Source organism: Lissotriton helveticus, chromosome 11 (genome assembly GCF_964261635.1).
Source record: "Lissotriton helveticus chromosome 11, aLisHel1.1, whole genome shotgun sequence".
Classification (NCBI taxonomy): Eukaryota; Metazoa; Chordata; class Amphibia; order Caudata; family Salamandridae; genus Lissotriton; species Lissotriton helveticus.
This window is the reverse complement of record NC_136072.1, coordinates 819672308-819685523: the sequence shown is the minus strand read 5'-3', so window position 1 is coordinate 819685523 and position 13216 is coordinate 819672308. Positions and strand designations below refer to the sequence as shown.

The following is a 13216-nucleotide window of genomic DNA, read 5'->3' as shown; positions in this document are numbered from 1 at the left end:
AGAAAGGATCAAAGGTTTTAGTCCTTCCCTTGCCCCAAGGAAAAGTCACACTAGATGATGTGTGCGACTTGGAAGTGTGAATGTTTGAATGTGTATGCAGATGGAGTTTCGACATTGGCGCGACAGTAGACTTCCCTGGGCAACTCCCTTAATGGCTCATAAGAGTTCGCTCTCAACTGACAAAGCAAAAGCCTTTTTTTTTTCCCTTACTCTAATTCGACTTGAACTGTGTGGTGCAAGTTAACCGTACAAATGGCATATATAAAGCGTTCCAAAGTATACAAAGTTGGCCTTTGTAACCTAAAACTCTTGTAATATTCTGCCTCAAAGTTGTGACGTTAACTTTATTATGAAAATAGAGAACATTGCAGCGGATGCGGAACTTAATGTGTGTGTGGCTACTTTTAAATACTGGAATCGTTGTTGTTGATGTATGTGTACGTGTTGTAAGTATGCATTAACAGTTCTTTGCATGTGCGTTGTTGAGGCATGCAGTAAGAGCTGCAGTTGTGTGTGGCGTGTGTAAAAATGTTCATAAACTGGATGTGTTATATTTGTTTATTGGAAGATAGATGTCATGCTGCGGATTGTTAAGGAAGTGCATAGGTAATGCTGCTGTGTGTACGTGTTACTGAGGGAAGCTTGCACTGCTGCTGTCGGTGATGTACCTGTTCCATGTGTAAGGGAAGCTTGCACGCCTATTTGCCTGTGCTGTACCTGCTACGTGTGTGGTGGAAGCTTGCACTGTTGCTGCCTGTGCTGTACCTGCTCTGTGTGTGAGGGAATCTTGGACTGTTGCTGCATGTGCATCACCAAGATTTGTGTAAGTAAATGGAGATGGAGGTAGAGAGTTGTAAGAGAGAGTGAAAGAGGCAGAAACATGGAGAGTAAAAGAAAGAGCGAAGGAATCTGTAAGCTGAGAGATGTGGCAGAACAGAAGGCTTGTTAGTGGGGGCACTGCTGCTTGGGGTATCTGCGAGATTTGTGTAAGTAATTGGAGAGGGAGGGAGAGAGTTGGAAGAGAGAGTGAAAGAGGCAGAAATGTGTAGAGGAATAGAAAGAGAGAAGGGATCTGTAAGCTGAGAGATGTGGCATAACAGAACGCTCGCTAGTGCGGGCACTGGTGCTCGGGGTATCTGCGGGAGGGTAGCCCCTATCACGTAGTTGGGTCATTCACATCACGACACGGAGTTTTGTTTTCTTTAGCACAATGTTTTGATCCCCTTTACTTTTACGGTTGGCAACTGCTGATGATGATACAGTGGGGAGTAAAGCGAGTACCAGTTTGACACATCCTCCATGGTGGTTGCTCCCGTGAGGCGTTGCCAATCCCCCTCCCCCTTTTTTCACTAGAAAAGGGTTGAGGGACGGTGAAGTACAGCACCAGGGATTAATGGGAACACACACATATGGCTTTAGGAATGTATAGTTCAAATGAAATGTGACAATAGACACTGAAACTAGTACTAGGAGCTAACACATCCACTACTAGGCTTATCTCAATTTATAGAAAGAAAGGGATAGTTCACCTTGCAATAAGGTCAGGCACATTGTTCAGAGCTGCCTGTGCTGTACCTGCTCCGTGTGTGAGTGAAGCTTGCACTGCTGCTGTCGGTGCTGTACATGTTCCATGTGTAAGGGAAGCTTGCACTGCTGTTGCCTGTGCTGTACCTGCTCCGTGTGTGATGGAAGCTTGCACTGTTGCTGCCTGTGCTGTACCTGCTCCGTGTGTGAGGGAAGCTTGCAATGCTGCTGCCTGTGCTGTACCTGCTCCGTGTTTGAGGGAAGCTTGCATTGCTGTTGCCTGTGCTGTACCTGTTGCATGTGTAAGGGAAGCTTGCACTGCTGCCGCCTGTGCTGTACCTGATCTATGTGTGAGGGAAGCTTGCACTGCTTCTGTCGGTGCTGTACCTGTTACATGTGTAAGGGAAGCTTGCACTGCTGTTGCCTGTGCTGTACCTGCTCTGTGTGTAAGGAAAGCTTGCACTGTTGCTGCCTGTGCTGTACCTGTTCCGTGTGTGAGGGAAGCTTGCAATGCTGCTGCCTGTGCTGTACCTGCTCCGTGTTTGAGGGAAGCTTGCATTGCTGTTGCCTGTGCTGTACCTGTTGCATGTGTAAGGGAAGCTTGCACTGCTGCCGCCTGTGCTGTACCTGATCTATGTGTGAGAGAAGCTTGCACTGCTGCTGTCGGTGCTGTACCTGTTCCATGTGTAAGGGAAGCTTGCACTGCTGTTGCCTGTGCTGTACCTGCTCCGTGTGTGATGGAAGCTTGCACTGTTGCTGCCTGTGCTGTACCTGCTCTGTGTGTAAGGGAAGCTTGCACTGTTGCTGCCTGTGCTGTACCTGTTCTGTGTGTGAGGGAAGCTTGCAATGCTGCTGCCTGTGCTGTACCTGCTCCGTGTTTGAGGGAAGCTTGCATTGCTGTTGCCTGTGCTGTACCTGTTGCATGTGTAAGGGAAGCTTGCACTGCTGCCGCCTGTGCTGTACATGATGTATGTGTGAGGGAAGCTTGCACTGCTGCTGTCGGTGCTGTACCTGTTCCATGTGTAAGGGAAGCTTGCACTGCTGTTGCCTGTGCTGTACGTGCTGTGTGTGTAAGGGAAGCTTGCACTGTTGCTGCCTGTGCTGTACCTGTTCCGTGTGTGAGGGAAAGCTTGCAATGCTGCTGCCTGTGCTGTACCTGCTCCGTGTTTGAGGGAAGCTTGCATTGCTGTTGCCTGTGCTGTACCTGTTGCATGTGTAAAGGAAGCTTGCACTGCTGCCGCCTGTGCTGTACCTGATCTATGTGTGAGGGAAGATTGCACTGCTGCTGTCGGTGCTGTACCTGTTCCATGTGTAAGGGAAGCTTGCACTGCTGTTGCCTGTGCTGTACGTGCTGTGTGTGTAAGGGAAGCTTGCACTGTTGCTGCCTGTGCTGTACCTGTTCCGTGTGTGAGGGAAAGCTTGCAATGCTGCTGCCTGTGCTGTACCTGCTCCGTGTTTGAGGGAAGCTTGCATTGCTGTTGCCTGTGCTGTACCTGTTGCATGTGTAAAGGAAGCTTGCACTGCTGCCGCCTGTGCTGTACCTGATCTATGTGTGAGGGAAGCTTGCACTGCTTCTGTCGGTGCTATACCTGTTCCATGTGTAAGGGAAGCTTGCACTGCTTTTGCCTGTGCTGTACCTGGTCTGTGTGTAAGGGAAGCTTGCACTGTTGCTGCCTGTGCTGTACCTGTTCCGTGTGTGAGGGAAGCTTGCAATGCTGCTGCCTGTGCTGTACCTGCTCCGTGTTTGAGAGAAGCTTGCATTGCTGTTGCCTGTGCTGTACCTGTTGCATGTGTAAGGGAAGCTTGCACTGCTGCCGCCTGTGCTGTACCTGATCTATGTGTGAGGGAAGCTTGCACTGCTGCTGTCGGTGCTGTACCTGTTCCATGTGTAAGGGAAGCTTGCACTGCTGTTGCCTGTGCTGTACCTGCTCCATGTTTGAGAGAAGCTTGCATTGCTGTTGCCTGTGCTGTACATGTTCCGTGTGTGATGGAAGCTTGCACTGCTGCCGCCTGTGCTGTACCTGCTCTATGTGTGAGGGAAGGTTGCACTGCTGCTGTCGGTGCTGTTCCTGTTCCATGTGTAAGGGAAGCTTGCACTGCTGTTGCCTGTGCTGTACCTGCTCCGTGTTTGATGGAAGCTTGCACTGTTGTTGCCTGTGCTGTACCTGCTCTGTGTGTAATGGAAGCTTGCACTGTTGCTGCCTGTGCTGTACCTGTTCCGTGTGTAAGGGAAGCTTGCAATGCTGCTGCCTGTGCTGTACCTGCTCCATGTGTAAGGGAAGCTTGCACTGCTGTTGCCTGTGCTGTACCTGCTCCGTGTTTGAGAGAAGCTTGCATTGCTGTTGCCTGTGCTGTACATGTTCCGTGTGTGATGGAAGCTTGCACTGCTGCCGCCTGTGCTGTACCTGCTCTATGTGTGAGGGAAGGTTGCACTGCTGCTGTGGGTGCTGTACCTGTTCCATGTGTAAGGGAAGCTTGCACTGCTGTTGCCTGTGCTGTACCTGCTCCGTGTTTGAGGGAAGCTTGCATTGCTGTTGCCTGTGCTGTACCTGCTCCGTGTGTGATGGAAGCTTGCACTGTTGCTGCCTGTGCTGTACCTGCTCTGTGTGTGAGGGAAGGTTGCACTGTTGCTGCCTGTGCTGTACCTGTTCCGTGTGTGAGGGAAGCTTGCAATGCTGCTGCCTGTGCTGTACCTGCTCCATGTGTAAGGGAAGCTTGCACTGCTGTTGCCTGTGCTGTACCTGCTCCGTGTTTGAGAGAAGCTTGCATTGCTGTTGCCTGTGCTGTACATGTTCCGTGTGTGATGGAAGCTTGCACTGCTGCCGCCTGTGCTGTACCTGCTCTATGTGTGAGGGAAGGTTGCACTGCTGCTGTGGGTGCTGTACCTGTTCCATGTGTAAGGGAAGCTTGCACTGCTGTTGCCTGTGCTGTACCTGCTCCGTGTTTGAGGGAAGCTTGCATTGCTGTTGCCTGTGCTGTACCTGCTCCGTGTATTTGTAGGGTGAATTAGGCTGTTAGTTTATTAGGGTGAATTAGGACTCAGGATTTCTATCTTGGATTTAGAGTGTGGATTAGGATAGTTTATTTCTATTATTCCTTTTGTTGTTGTATGTGTGTGTGTGTGAGGGTGAGTGAGGGTGTGTGAAGCTGAGGGTGTGTGACGGTGTGTGAGGGAAGCTTGCACTGCTGCTGTCGGTGCTGTACCTGTTCCATGTGTAAGGGAAGCTTGCACTGCTGTTGCCTGTGCTGTACATGCTCCGTGTGTGAGGGAAGCTTGCACTGCTGCCGCCTGTGCTGTACCTGATCTATGTGTGAGGGAAGCTTGCACTGCTGCCGCCTGTGCTGTACCTGATCTATGTGTGAGGGAAGCTTGCACTGCTGCCGCCTGTGCTGTACCTGATCTATGTCTGAGGGAAGCTTGCACTGCTGCTGTCGGTGCTGTACCTGTTCCATGTGTAAGGGAAGCTTGCACTGCTGCCGCCTGTGCTGTACCTGATGTATGTGTGAGGGAAGCTTGCACTGCTGCCGCCTGTGCTGTACCTGATCTATGTGTGAGGGAAGGTTGCACTGTTGCTGCCTGTGCTGTACCTGCTCTGTGTGTGAGGGAAGCTTGCACTGTTGCTGCCTGTGCTGTACCTGCTCCGTGTTTGAGGGAAGCTTGCATTGCTGTTGCCTGTGCTGTACCTGCTCCGTGTGTGATGGAAGCTTGCACTGTTGCTGCCTGTGCTGTACCTGCTCTGTGTGTGAGGGAAGCTTGGACTGTTGCTGCCTGTGCCTCACCAAGATTTGTCTAAGTAAATGGAGAGGGGGGAGAGAGTTGGAAGAGAGAGTGAAAGAGGCAGAAACGTGTAGAGGAATAGAAAGAGAGAAGGGATCTGTAACCTGAGAGATGTGGCATAACAGAACGCTCGCTAGTGCGGGCACTGCTGCTCGGGGTATCGGCGCGATTTGTGTAAGTGGGTGACTGAAGCAGAGTGGGTGAATATATATGTCTGATGATAGTGGATGTCTGATGATTGCATGTCTGCTGGGGTGCAGGGTCAGTACAAGTCAAGCTGTAAGTTGGTGTGTGTCAGAACTGGTTGCCTCGGGGCCAACGAAGTCTGTTGCGAGGAGTGGGGGGCAGCCTTTGATGTGCGAGAGAGCTGCCGTGAAAGGCATGTAATTAGGGGGGAGGAGAAGTGGCGCTGGGGTGAATGGAGGGAAGGCAGAGAAGGGGAGGGGGGATGAATGTGACCCGGCGGGCAGGGGAGGGGGTGAGCGGGGAGAGCGGCATGAAGGTGTGAAAGCAGCAGGGGCCTGGAGTGGGGCTAAGATAACTGAGACGGCGGGCAGGGGAGGGGGTGAGCTGGGAGAGCGGCATGAGGGTGTGAAAGCAGCAGGGGCCTGGAATGGGGCTAAGATACCTGAAGCCACTCGACACGGCAGGCAGGGGAGGGGGCGTAGCGGGGGTGTGGGAGGAGTGCGTCTGAGGGATGTTAGCGCTGAATCCAACTTGCGTAATATGTTTTCTATATTTGATGTAAATCCGTGTGATGAACTGCTATTGTTATATGCCTACGGCTTTGTGTGTAACTCGTGACAATTGTGTTTAATCCGTCCCATTTACCGGATGAATAGTGCTTGTTTATTACCCAAGTTAAAAATAGGCTGTTTTACTTTTGGGTTTGTACATCCTCGTCCTCGCATCCTGACCGAGATTTCTTCGTTCTTTTGTTGGTGTTCTGTTGTCCTAATAATTGTTAGTTTGGTGACCTGAAGCTTGAAAAACATCATTGCGCGTATTTTTACTTAGGTTGTTATTTTCTAGGATGTCTTTCTGTTGCGTATCTTGAGGGTGTATTTGTAGGGTGAATTAGGCTGTTAGTTTATTAGGGTGAATTAGGACTCAGGATTTAAATCTAGGAGTTAGAGTGTGGATTAGGATAGTTTATTTCTATTCTTCTTTTTGTTGTTGTATGTGTGTGTGTGTGTGTGTGTGAGGGTGAGTGAGGGTGTGTGAAGCTGAGGGTGTGTGACGGTGTGTGAGGGAAGCTTGCACTGCTGCTGTCGGTGGTGTACCTGTTCCATGTGTAAGGGAAGCTTGCACTGCTGCTGTCGGTGCTGTACCTGTTCCATGTGTAAGGGAAGCTTGCACTGCTGTTGCCTGTGCTGTACCTGCTCCGTGTTTGAGTGAAGCTTGCATTGCCGTTGCCTGTGCTATACCTGCTCCGTGTGTGATGGAAGCTTGCACTGCTGCTGTCGGTGCTGTACCTGTTGCATGTGTAAGGGAAGCTTGCACTGCTGCCGCCTGTGCTGCACCTGATCTATGTGTGAGGGAAGCTTGCACTGCTGTTGCCTGTGCTGTACCTGCTCCGTGTGTGATGGAACCTTGCACTGCTGCCGCCTGTGCTGTACCTGATCTATGTGTGAGGGAAGCTTGCACTGCTGCTGTCGGTGCTGTACCTGTTCCATGTGTAAGGGAAGCTTGCACTGCTGTTGCCTGTGCTGTACCTGCTCCGTGTTTGAGTGAAGCTTGCATTGCCGTTGCCTGTGCTATACCTGCTCCGTGTGTGATGGAAGCTTGCACTGCTGCTGTCGGTGCTGTACCTGTTCCATGTGTAAGGGAAGCTTGCACTGCTGCCGCCTGTGCTGTACCTGATCTATGTGTGAGGGAAGCTTGCACTGCTGCTGCCTGTGCTGTACCTGCTCTGTGTGTGAGGGAAGCTTGCACTGCTGCCGCCTGTGCTGTACCTGATCTATGTGTGAGGGAAGCTTGCACTGCTGCCGCCTGTGCTGTACCTGATCTATGTGTGAGGGAAGCTTGCACTGCTGCTGTCGGTGCTGTACCTGTTCCATGTGTAAGGGAAGCTTGCACTGCTGTTGGCTGTGCTGTACCTGCTCCGTGTGTGATGGAACCTTGCACTGCTGCCGCCTGTGCTGTACCTGATCTATGTGTGAGGGAAGCTTGCACTGCTGCTGTCGGTGCTGTACCTGTTCCATGTGTAAGGGAAGCTTGCACTGCTGTTGCCTGTGCTGTACCTGCTCCGTGTTTGAGTGAAGCTTGCATTGCCGTTGCCTGTGCTATACCTGCTCCGTGTGTGATGGAAGCTTGCACTGCTGCTGTCGGTGCTGTACCTGTTCCATGTGTAAGGGAAGCTTGCACTGCTGCCGCCTGTGCTGTACCTGATCTATGTGTGAGGGAAGCTTGCACTGCTGCTGCCTGTGCTGTACCTGCTCTGTGTGTGAGGGAAGCTTGCACTGCTGCCTCCTGTGCTGTACCTGATCTATGTGTGAGGGAAGCTTGCACTGCTGCCGCCTGTGCTGTACCTGATCTATGTGTGAGGGAAGCTTGCACTGCTGCTGTCGGTGCTGTACCTGTTCCATGTGTAAGGGAAGCTTGCACTGCTGTTGGCTGTGCTGTACCTGCTCCGTGTGTGAGGGAAGCTTGCACTGCTGCCGCCTGTGCTGTACCTGATGTATGTGTGAGGGAAGCTTGCACTGCTGCTGTCGGTGCTGTACCTGTTCCATGTGTAAGGGAAGCTTGCACTGCTGTTGGCTGTGCTGTACCTGCTCCGTGTTTGAGTGAAGCTTGCATTGCCGTTGCCTGTGCTGTACCTGCTCCGTGTGTGATGGAAGCTTGCACTGCTGCCGCCTGTGCTGTACCTGATCTATGTGTGAGGGAAGCTTGCACTGCTGCTGTCGGTGCTGTACCTGTTCCATGTGTAAGGGAAGCTTGCACTGCTGTTGCCTGTGCTGTACCTGCTCCGTGTTTGAGTGAAGCTTGCATTGCCGTTGCCTGTGCTATACCTGCTCCGTGTGTGATGGAAGCTTGCACTGCTGCTGTCGGTGCTGTACCTGTTCCATGTGTAAGGGAAGCTTGCACTGCTGTTGGCTGTGCTGTACCTGCTCCGTGTGTGAGGGAAGCTTGCACTGCTGCCACCTGTGCTGTACCTGATCTATGTGTGAGGGAAGCTTGCACTGCTGCTGTCGGTGCTGTACCTGTTCCATGTGTAAGGGAAGATTGCACTGCTGTTGGCTGTGCTGTACCTGCTCCGTGTTTGAGTGAAGCTTGCATTGCCGTTGCCTGTGCTGTACCTGCTCCGTGTGTGATGGAAGCTTGCACTGCTGCCGCCTGTGCTGTACCTGATCTATGTGTGAGGGAAGCTTGCACTGCTGCTGTCGGTGCTGTACCTGTTCCATGTGTAAGGGAAGCTTGCACTGCTGTTGCCTGTGCTGTACCTGCTCCGTGTTTGAGTGAAGCTTGCATTGCCGTTGCCTGTGCTATACCTGCTCCGTGTGTGATGGAAGCTTGCACTGCTGCTGTCGGTGCTGTACCTGTTGCATGTGTAAGGGAAGCTTGCACTGCTGCCGCCTGTGCTGCACCTGATCTATGTGTGAGGGAAGCTTGCACTGCTGCTGCCTGTGCTGTACCTGCTCTGTGTGTGAGGGAAGCTTGCACTGCTGCCGCCTGTGCTGTACCTGATCTATGTGTGAGGGAAGATTGCACTGCTGCTGTCGGTGCTGTACCTGTTCCATGTGTAAGGGAAGCTTGCACTGCTGTTGCCTGTGCTGTACCTGCTCCGTGTTTGAGTGAAGCTTGCATTGCCGTTGCCTGTGCTGTACCAGCTCCGTGTGTGATGGAAGATTGCGAGATCTGGCATAACGGAAGGATTGGTAGTGCGTGCACCGCTGCTTGGGGTATCTGCGAGATTTGTGTAAGTAAATGGAGAGCGGGTGAGAGTTGGAAGAGAGAGTGAAACAGGCAGAAACGTGGAGAGTTAAAAGAAAGAGGGAATGAATCTAAGCTGCGAGATGTGGCATAACAGAAGGATTGGTAGTGCGTGCACCGCTGCTTGGGGTATCTGCGAGATTTGTGTAAGTAAATGGAGAGGGGGGTGAGAGTTGGAAGAGAGAGTGAAACAGGCAGAAACGTGGAGAGTTAAAAGAAAGAGGGAATGAATCTAAGCTGCGAGATGTGGCATAACAGAAGGATTTGTAGTGCGTGCACCGCTGCTTGGGGTACGACAAACAGGAGATGGTGACTAAAGTTTCAACCATGAGGTTGGAAGGCAGTGAAGTGAAATGTGAGGAGGCACCTCTTCAAATTGTAAAACAGACGGAGGGCATTGCTGTGGGGAGGGGGTGTAGGAGAAATGCACATGGCGGGCAGGGGAGGGGGCGGAGCGGGGAGAGCGGCATGTGGGTGTGAAGAAGCCGGGGCCTTTGAAGTGAAGCTAAGCTTCACTTCAAAAGGTGTCGGAGGAATGCGGCAGAGGGAACAGACGGCGATTGCGGCTGAGGGAACTGATGTGCACGAGCTTTTAAGCTCAATGCACATGCGCATTGAGCTTAAAAGTCACGGGCACTGCAAGGAATCGCCAGGATTCCTTGCTTCTTAGTTAAAGCTTGTTTAAGCCGCAATAGGCTCGCAAGCTCGATGCGCATGCGCATCGACAGGCGAGACCTAAAAAGGTTGCTTGGGAGAAGAATCTGGGAACCTATACAGCGGTGGATGGAGGGTTTGTGAAGGGGTTGAATGTATATATTGTGTAGGAACATCAACTTTGAATTGTTTAGGTTAGGCGAGGGGATTGCCCATAAGGGATGGATTTTTGCTGTTATGTTCCTTTTTTTCTTTTCTTTTTATGTTCTCTGTGCTGTGCTGTATCACAAAAAAACTTTTAAATAAAAATATTTTTTTTTAAAAGAAGCAAAGCAAATGAGCAGAGAAATAGATAGGGCTGGGTCTGTGGAGTGAGGGAAGCCTAACTATGGGCAGCTGTCGAGTTAATGGAAAATCAAAAAGAGATGAGTAGGGTAAAGAAATATCAATAACTGGTAATTACTCACGACGCATTGCACTTCATTGTATTTTTGCCCACTATGCTAGTCCACATGGAGACCAGTTATGTGCAAATTAGATGTGGCTGAGCACCGGGGGGGAACAATCCAACCTGAAAGGTCAGGCAAGGTCCCTTCTACATCAGGCCTGAACCTTTTGGGGCATCACCATTGAGGTAAAGCTTGATCCCAATGAGACAGTGTTGGAAGGTGGTTTAATAGCAGGTGCAGGTAGGTACCTTCAGCTAGTAACACGATATTCATAAATAAGGTCCAGTCTCAATAAATGAATGTATGTTGAACCCATGGTAGCTTCAGGCTTAACTTAGGTCACAGTTGTGTAAAGCATTTAAAAACACAAAATATAATGCTGAGAGATTGCAAAATTGGGACTTTATAATAATTGACGGTATTTATGGTGATGAAGTGATGTGCTACACTGCTTTTTTATGTACAAGATTGTTTTCCTGTTTTGTGACAATGGAAATTAATAAAAATCTTTTACACAAAATGCATTTAATAAGTAAGACACAACACAATAACAATTGAACACCACTTTATAATAATAGGAAATATTGTTATAATTAACATGACACCAAAATGACAAAAATCCAATTTAGGGAACCAAAAATATGAGTTTTTAAAGAATAAATACTTCCTAGTGTGTAAAAGCCAAAAGCGCTAACTTGCGACATCTAATCGAAGTTGACAGGGACCGACTCAAAGTTTCAGGCTGATCGTGATGAAGAGCAGATCAGATACACTGACCCAATCACTTTTTTGGAGCTTTTTCTCTCAATGTCGAGTGAGGCTCCTCGTCAGGCTGGATTGCGAGTCGACGACAGCAGCCTGCTTCAGCGCAAGTCCTCAGTGACATCCTGGAGATTTTTGAGCTCCGGCGCTTTCAGCTGGATGAACCTGAATTTCAGGCCGGGTCGCTGTTCTACGTCGGCGGCTTGAATATCGACAACGGGTCGGTCCACTTATGGGGCTTTTCCACAAAAATTCTCCAAATTATTCCAAACTTCTGGATCTTCTTCCAGGAGGTCTTTTTGGACTCTCAAATGGTCCACAACACCAAGCCAGGGTTCCAGAAACTCTGAGTTGCTCCTTGGGAAATTGGGACTACAAGACTTAAAATGCACCTTGCCAAATCCTTAAAAGTCCATTCAACACGGTCCAGTTGGGTTTTTCTTGGTGGAGATAATGCAGGTGGAGCTCTTTAAATCTGTTATTTTAAGGGAGTCCACTCCTTAAACTTTTAGAGTCAGGCAAAGTAATTCTTTTGCTCAAGCCCAAAGTGTGCCGGAGGTGAAGTCCTTCAAAGTGCAGTCCTCTTGGTGCAGGCCAGGGGTTCAGCAGGGAAATCCTGTTTTTTTCTTCCAGACAGGGGTCTGAGCTGCTGGGTAGCTCTCCCATATTTATCCAGGTGTCTGGGGTGGCAAGCAGGGCGGACCCCTGATCAAATGGGTGCAAAGGTGCTACCCTCAATGATGACCACTGCCCCTGAAGTGTGGCATATTCTTGTCCCAGAAAGCACTGTTCCTTAAAAACCAAAATGGAAAAGCCTCTCCTTGAGCTTCAGGTCTGACTAACACAACCTACAGGAATGGCTAACTTTCTCTAACACTTCCCTTCCAGCCCCTCTGCTAATTCAATTCCAGAGGATCTCATCTGGCTGGGGGCGCAGGATGTGTGGGTGGGCTTGGGTTATGCCCTAAGTGTATTTCCATCTTTGAAGACAGGTTTGGCTACCCAGCCCCCTTCCCACCATTTGCTCTGCAGCTTGCAGAACTCCTCCCACCAGATGTCTCTTTGTTTCCTTTCAGGCCACTTCACACCTCATCAGAGCAGTTTGGCTCAGCCTGTCAAGGGCAATCAGGAGGTGGTGCTCTAGAGGTTGACTCAAGCACATCAGAAAAGCAAGTTCTATAACTTCTTTTTTGTCATAGTTATAATAGATCTAACCCTAGCAAGTTGTTAGACTTATTCTAACTATTATTTAGACACTTTGAATTATTATTTTAGCTCACACCTGTCAATAGTTAGACTTTATTGAGGTTTAATAAAGCCTCCCCATGTTAGTCTAAGGGAACTAATGCACTACAATGAGGAAAAACGAAATTGGCAGTTTTACCTTCACCAGGGCGTATAAAATATATTTTCTTTTGTCCCTTTTTATTTTACCATAACACCATACCCTTGGGACACCTAGGGTAGACCTTAGGGGTGGTCTATATGTAAAAATAAGGTAATTCAAGACTTTGGACGTACTTTTAATTCCAAAGTCGAATTTGGACATAGTTTAATATATACTAGGGGCTTACAAGTAGGTTATCATAACAATCGTAAATACATCTAATTACCATTTACTTTTTAAACAGAGCACTGGCCCCGGGACTGGTTATTATGACCCAGGGTAAAATCAGAGTCAGTAACCACCAATATCAGTGAAAAATGGGGGGGGGGGGTTGATCAGGGCAGAAAGGATGACTTTCTCACATACAGTGAGAATTAAACCCACATTGGAGCACATCATCCATACTTAGGTGTCCCTATTAGCAAAAAGGGAGAGGTCGGATTGCTTGATTAATATCAGCTACTGCAATTACTCTGATAGCATTCCAGTCAATACTTTTTCAGGTTATGGAACACACACATTTCTCCCCCATCTACTGGGCTGGGTAAGCTTATTGATGTACTTTACCATGCCACCAACATATCGTAGTGGATAATTCTAATAGAGCCTCTAAAAATCCATTAAAATTCTATCAGGTTTGGCAGAATGTTACTGGCCCAACATGCTTTAAAATTCACCACTTGCACTTATTTTACTCAAGGCGTGCTGTCCTAAGATCTCTAAAACATT

The 13216-nt window shown here is 49.4% G+C and overlaps 1 protein-coding gene and 1 long non-coding RNA gene across 4 annotated transcripts in view; one reads left to right on the top strand and one right to left on the bottom strand.

The window, feature by feature from the left end:
• LOC144792098 (uncharacterized) overlaps positions 1–13216 on the top strand; it is a 215502-nt gene that overhangs the window by 33679 nt on the left and 168607 nt on the right. The window lies entirely within an intron of this gene.
• Positions 1–13216, bottom strand: part of LOC144792096 (uncharacterized) — a 710230-nt gene that overhangs the window by 673951 nt on the left and 23063 nt on the right. The gene's annotated exons all lie outside the window — the stretch shown is intronic.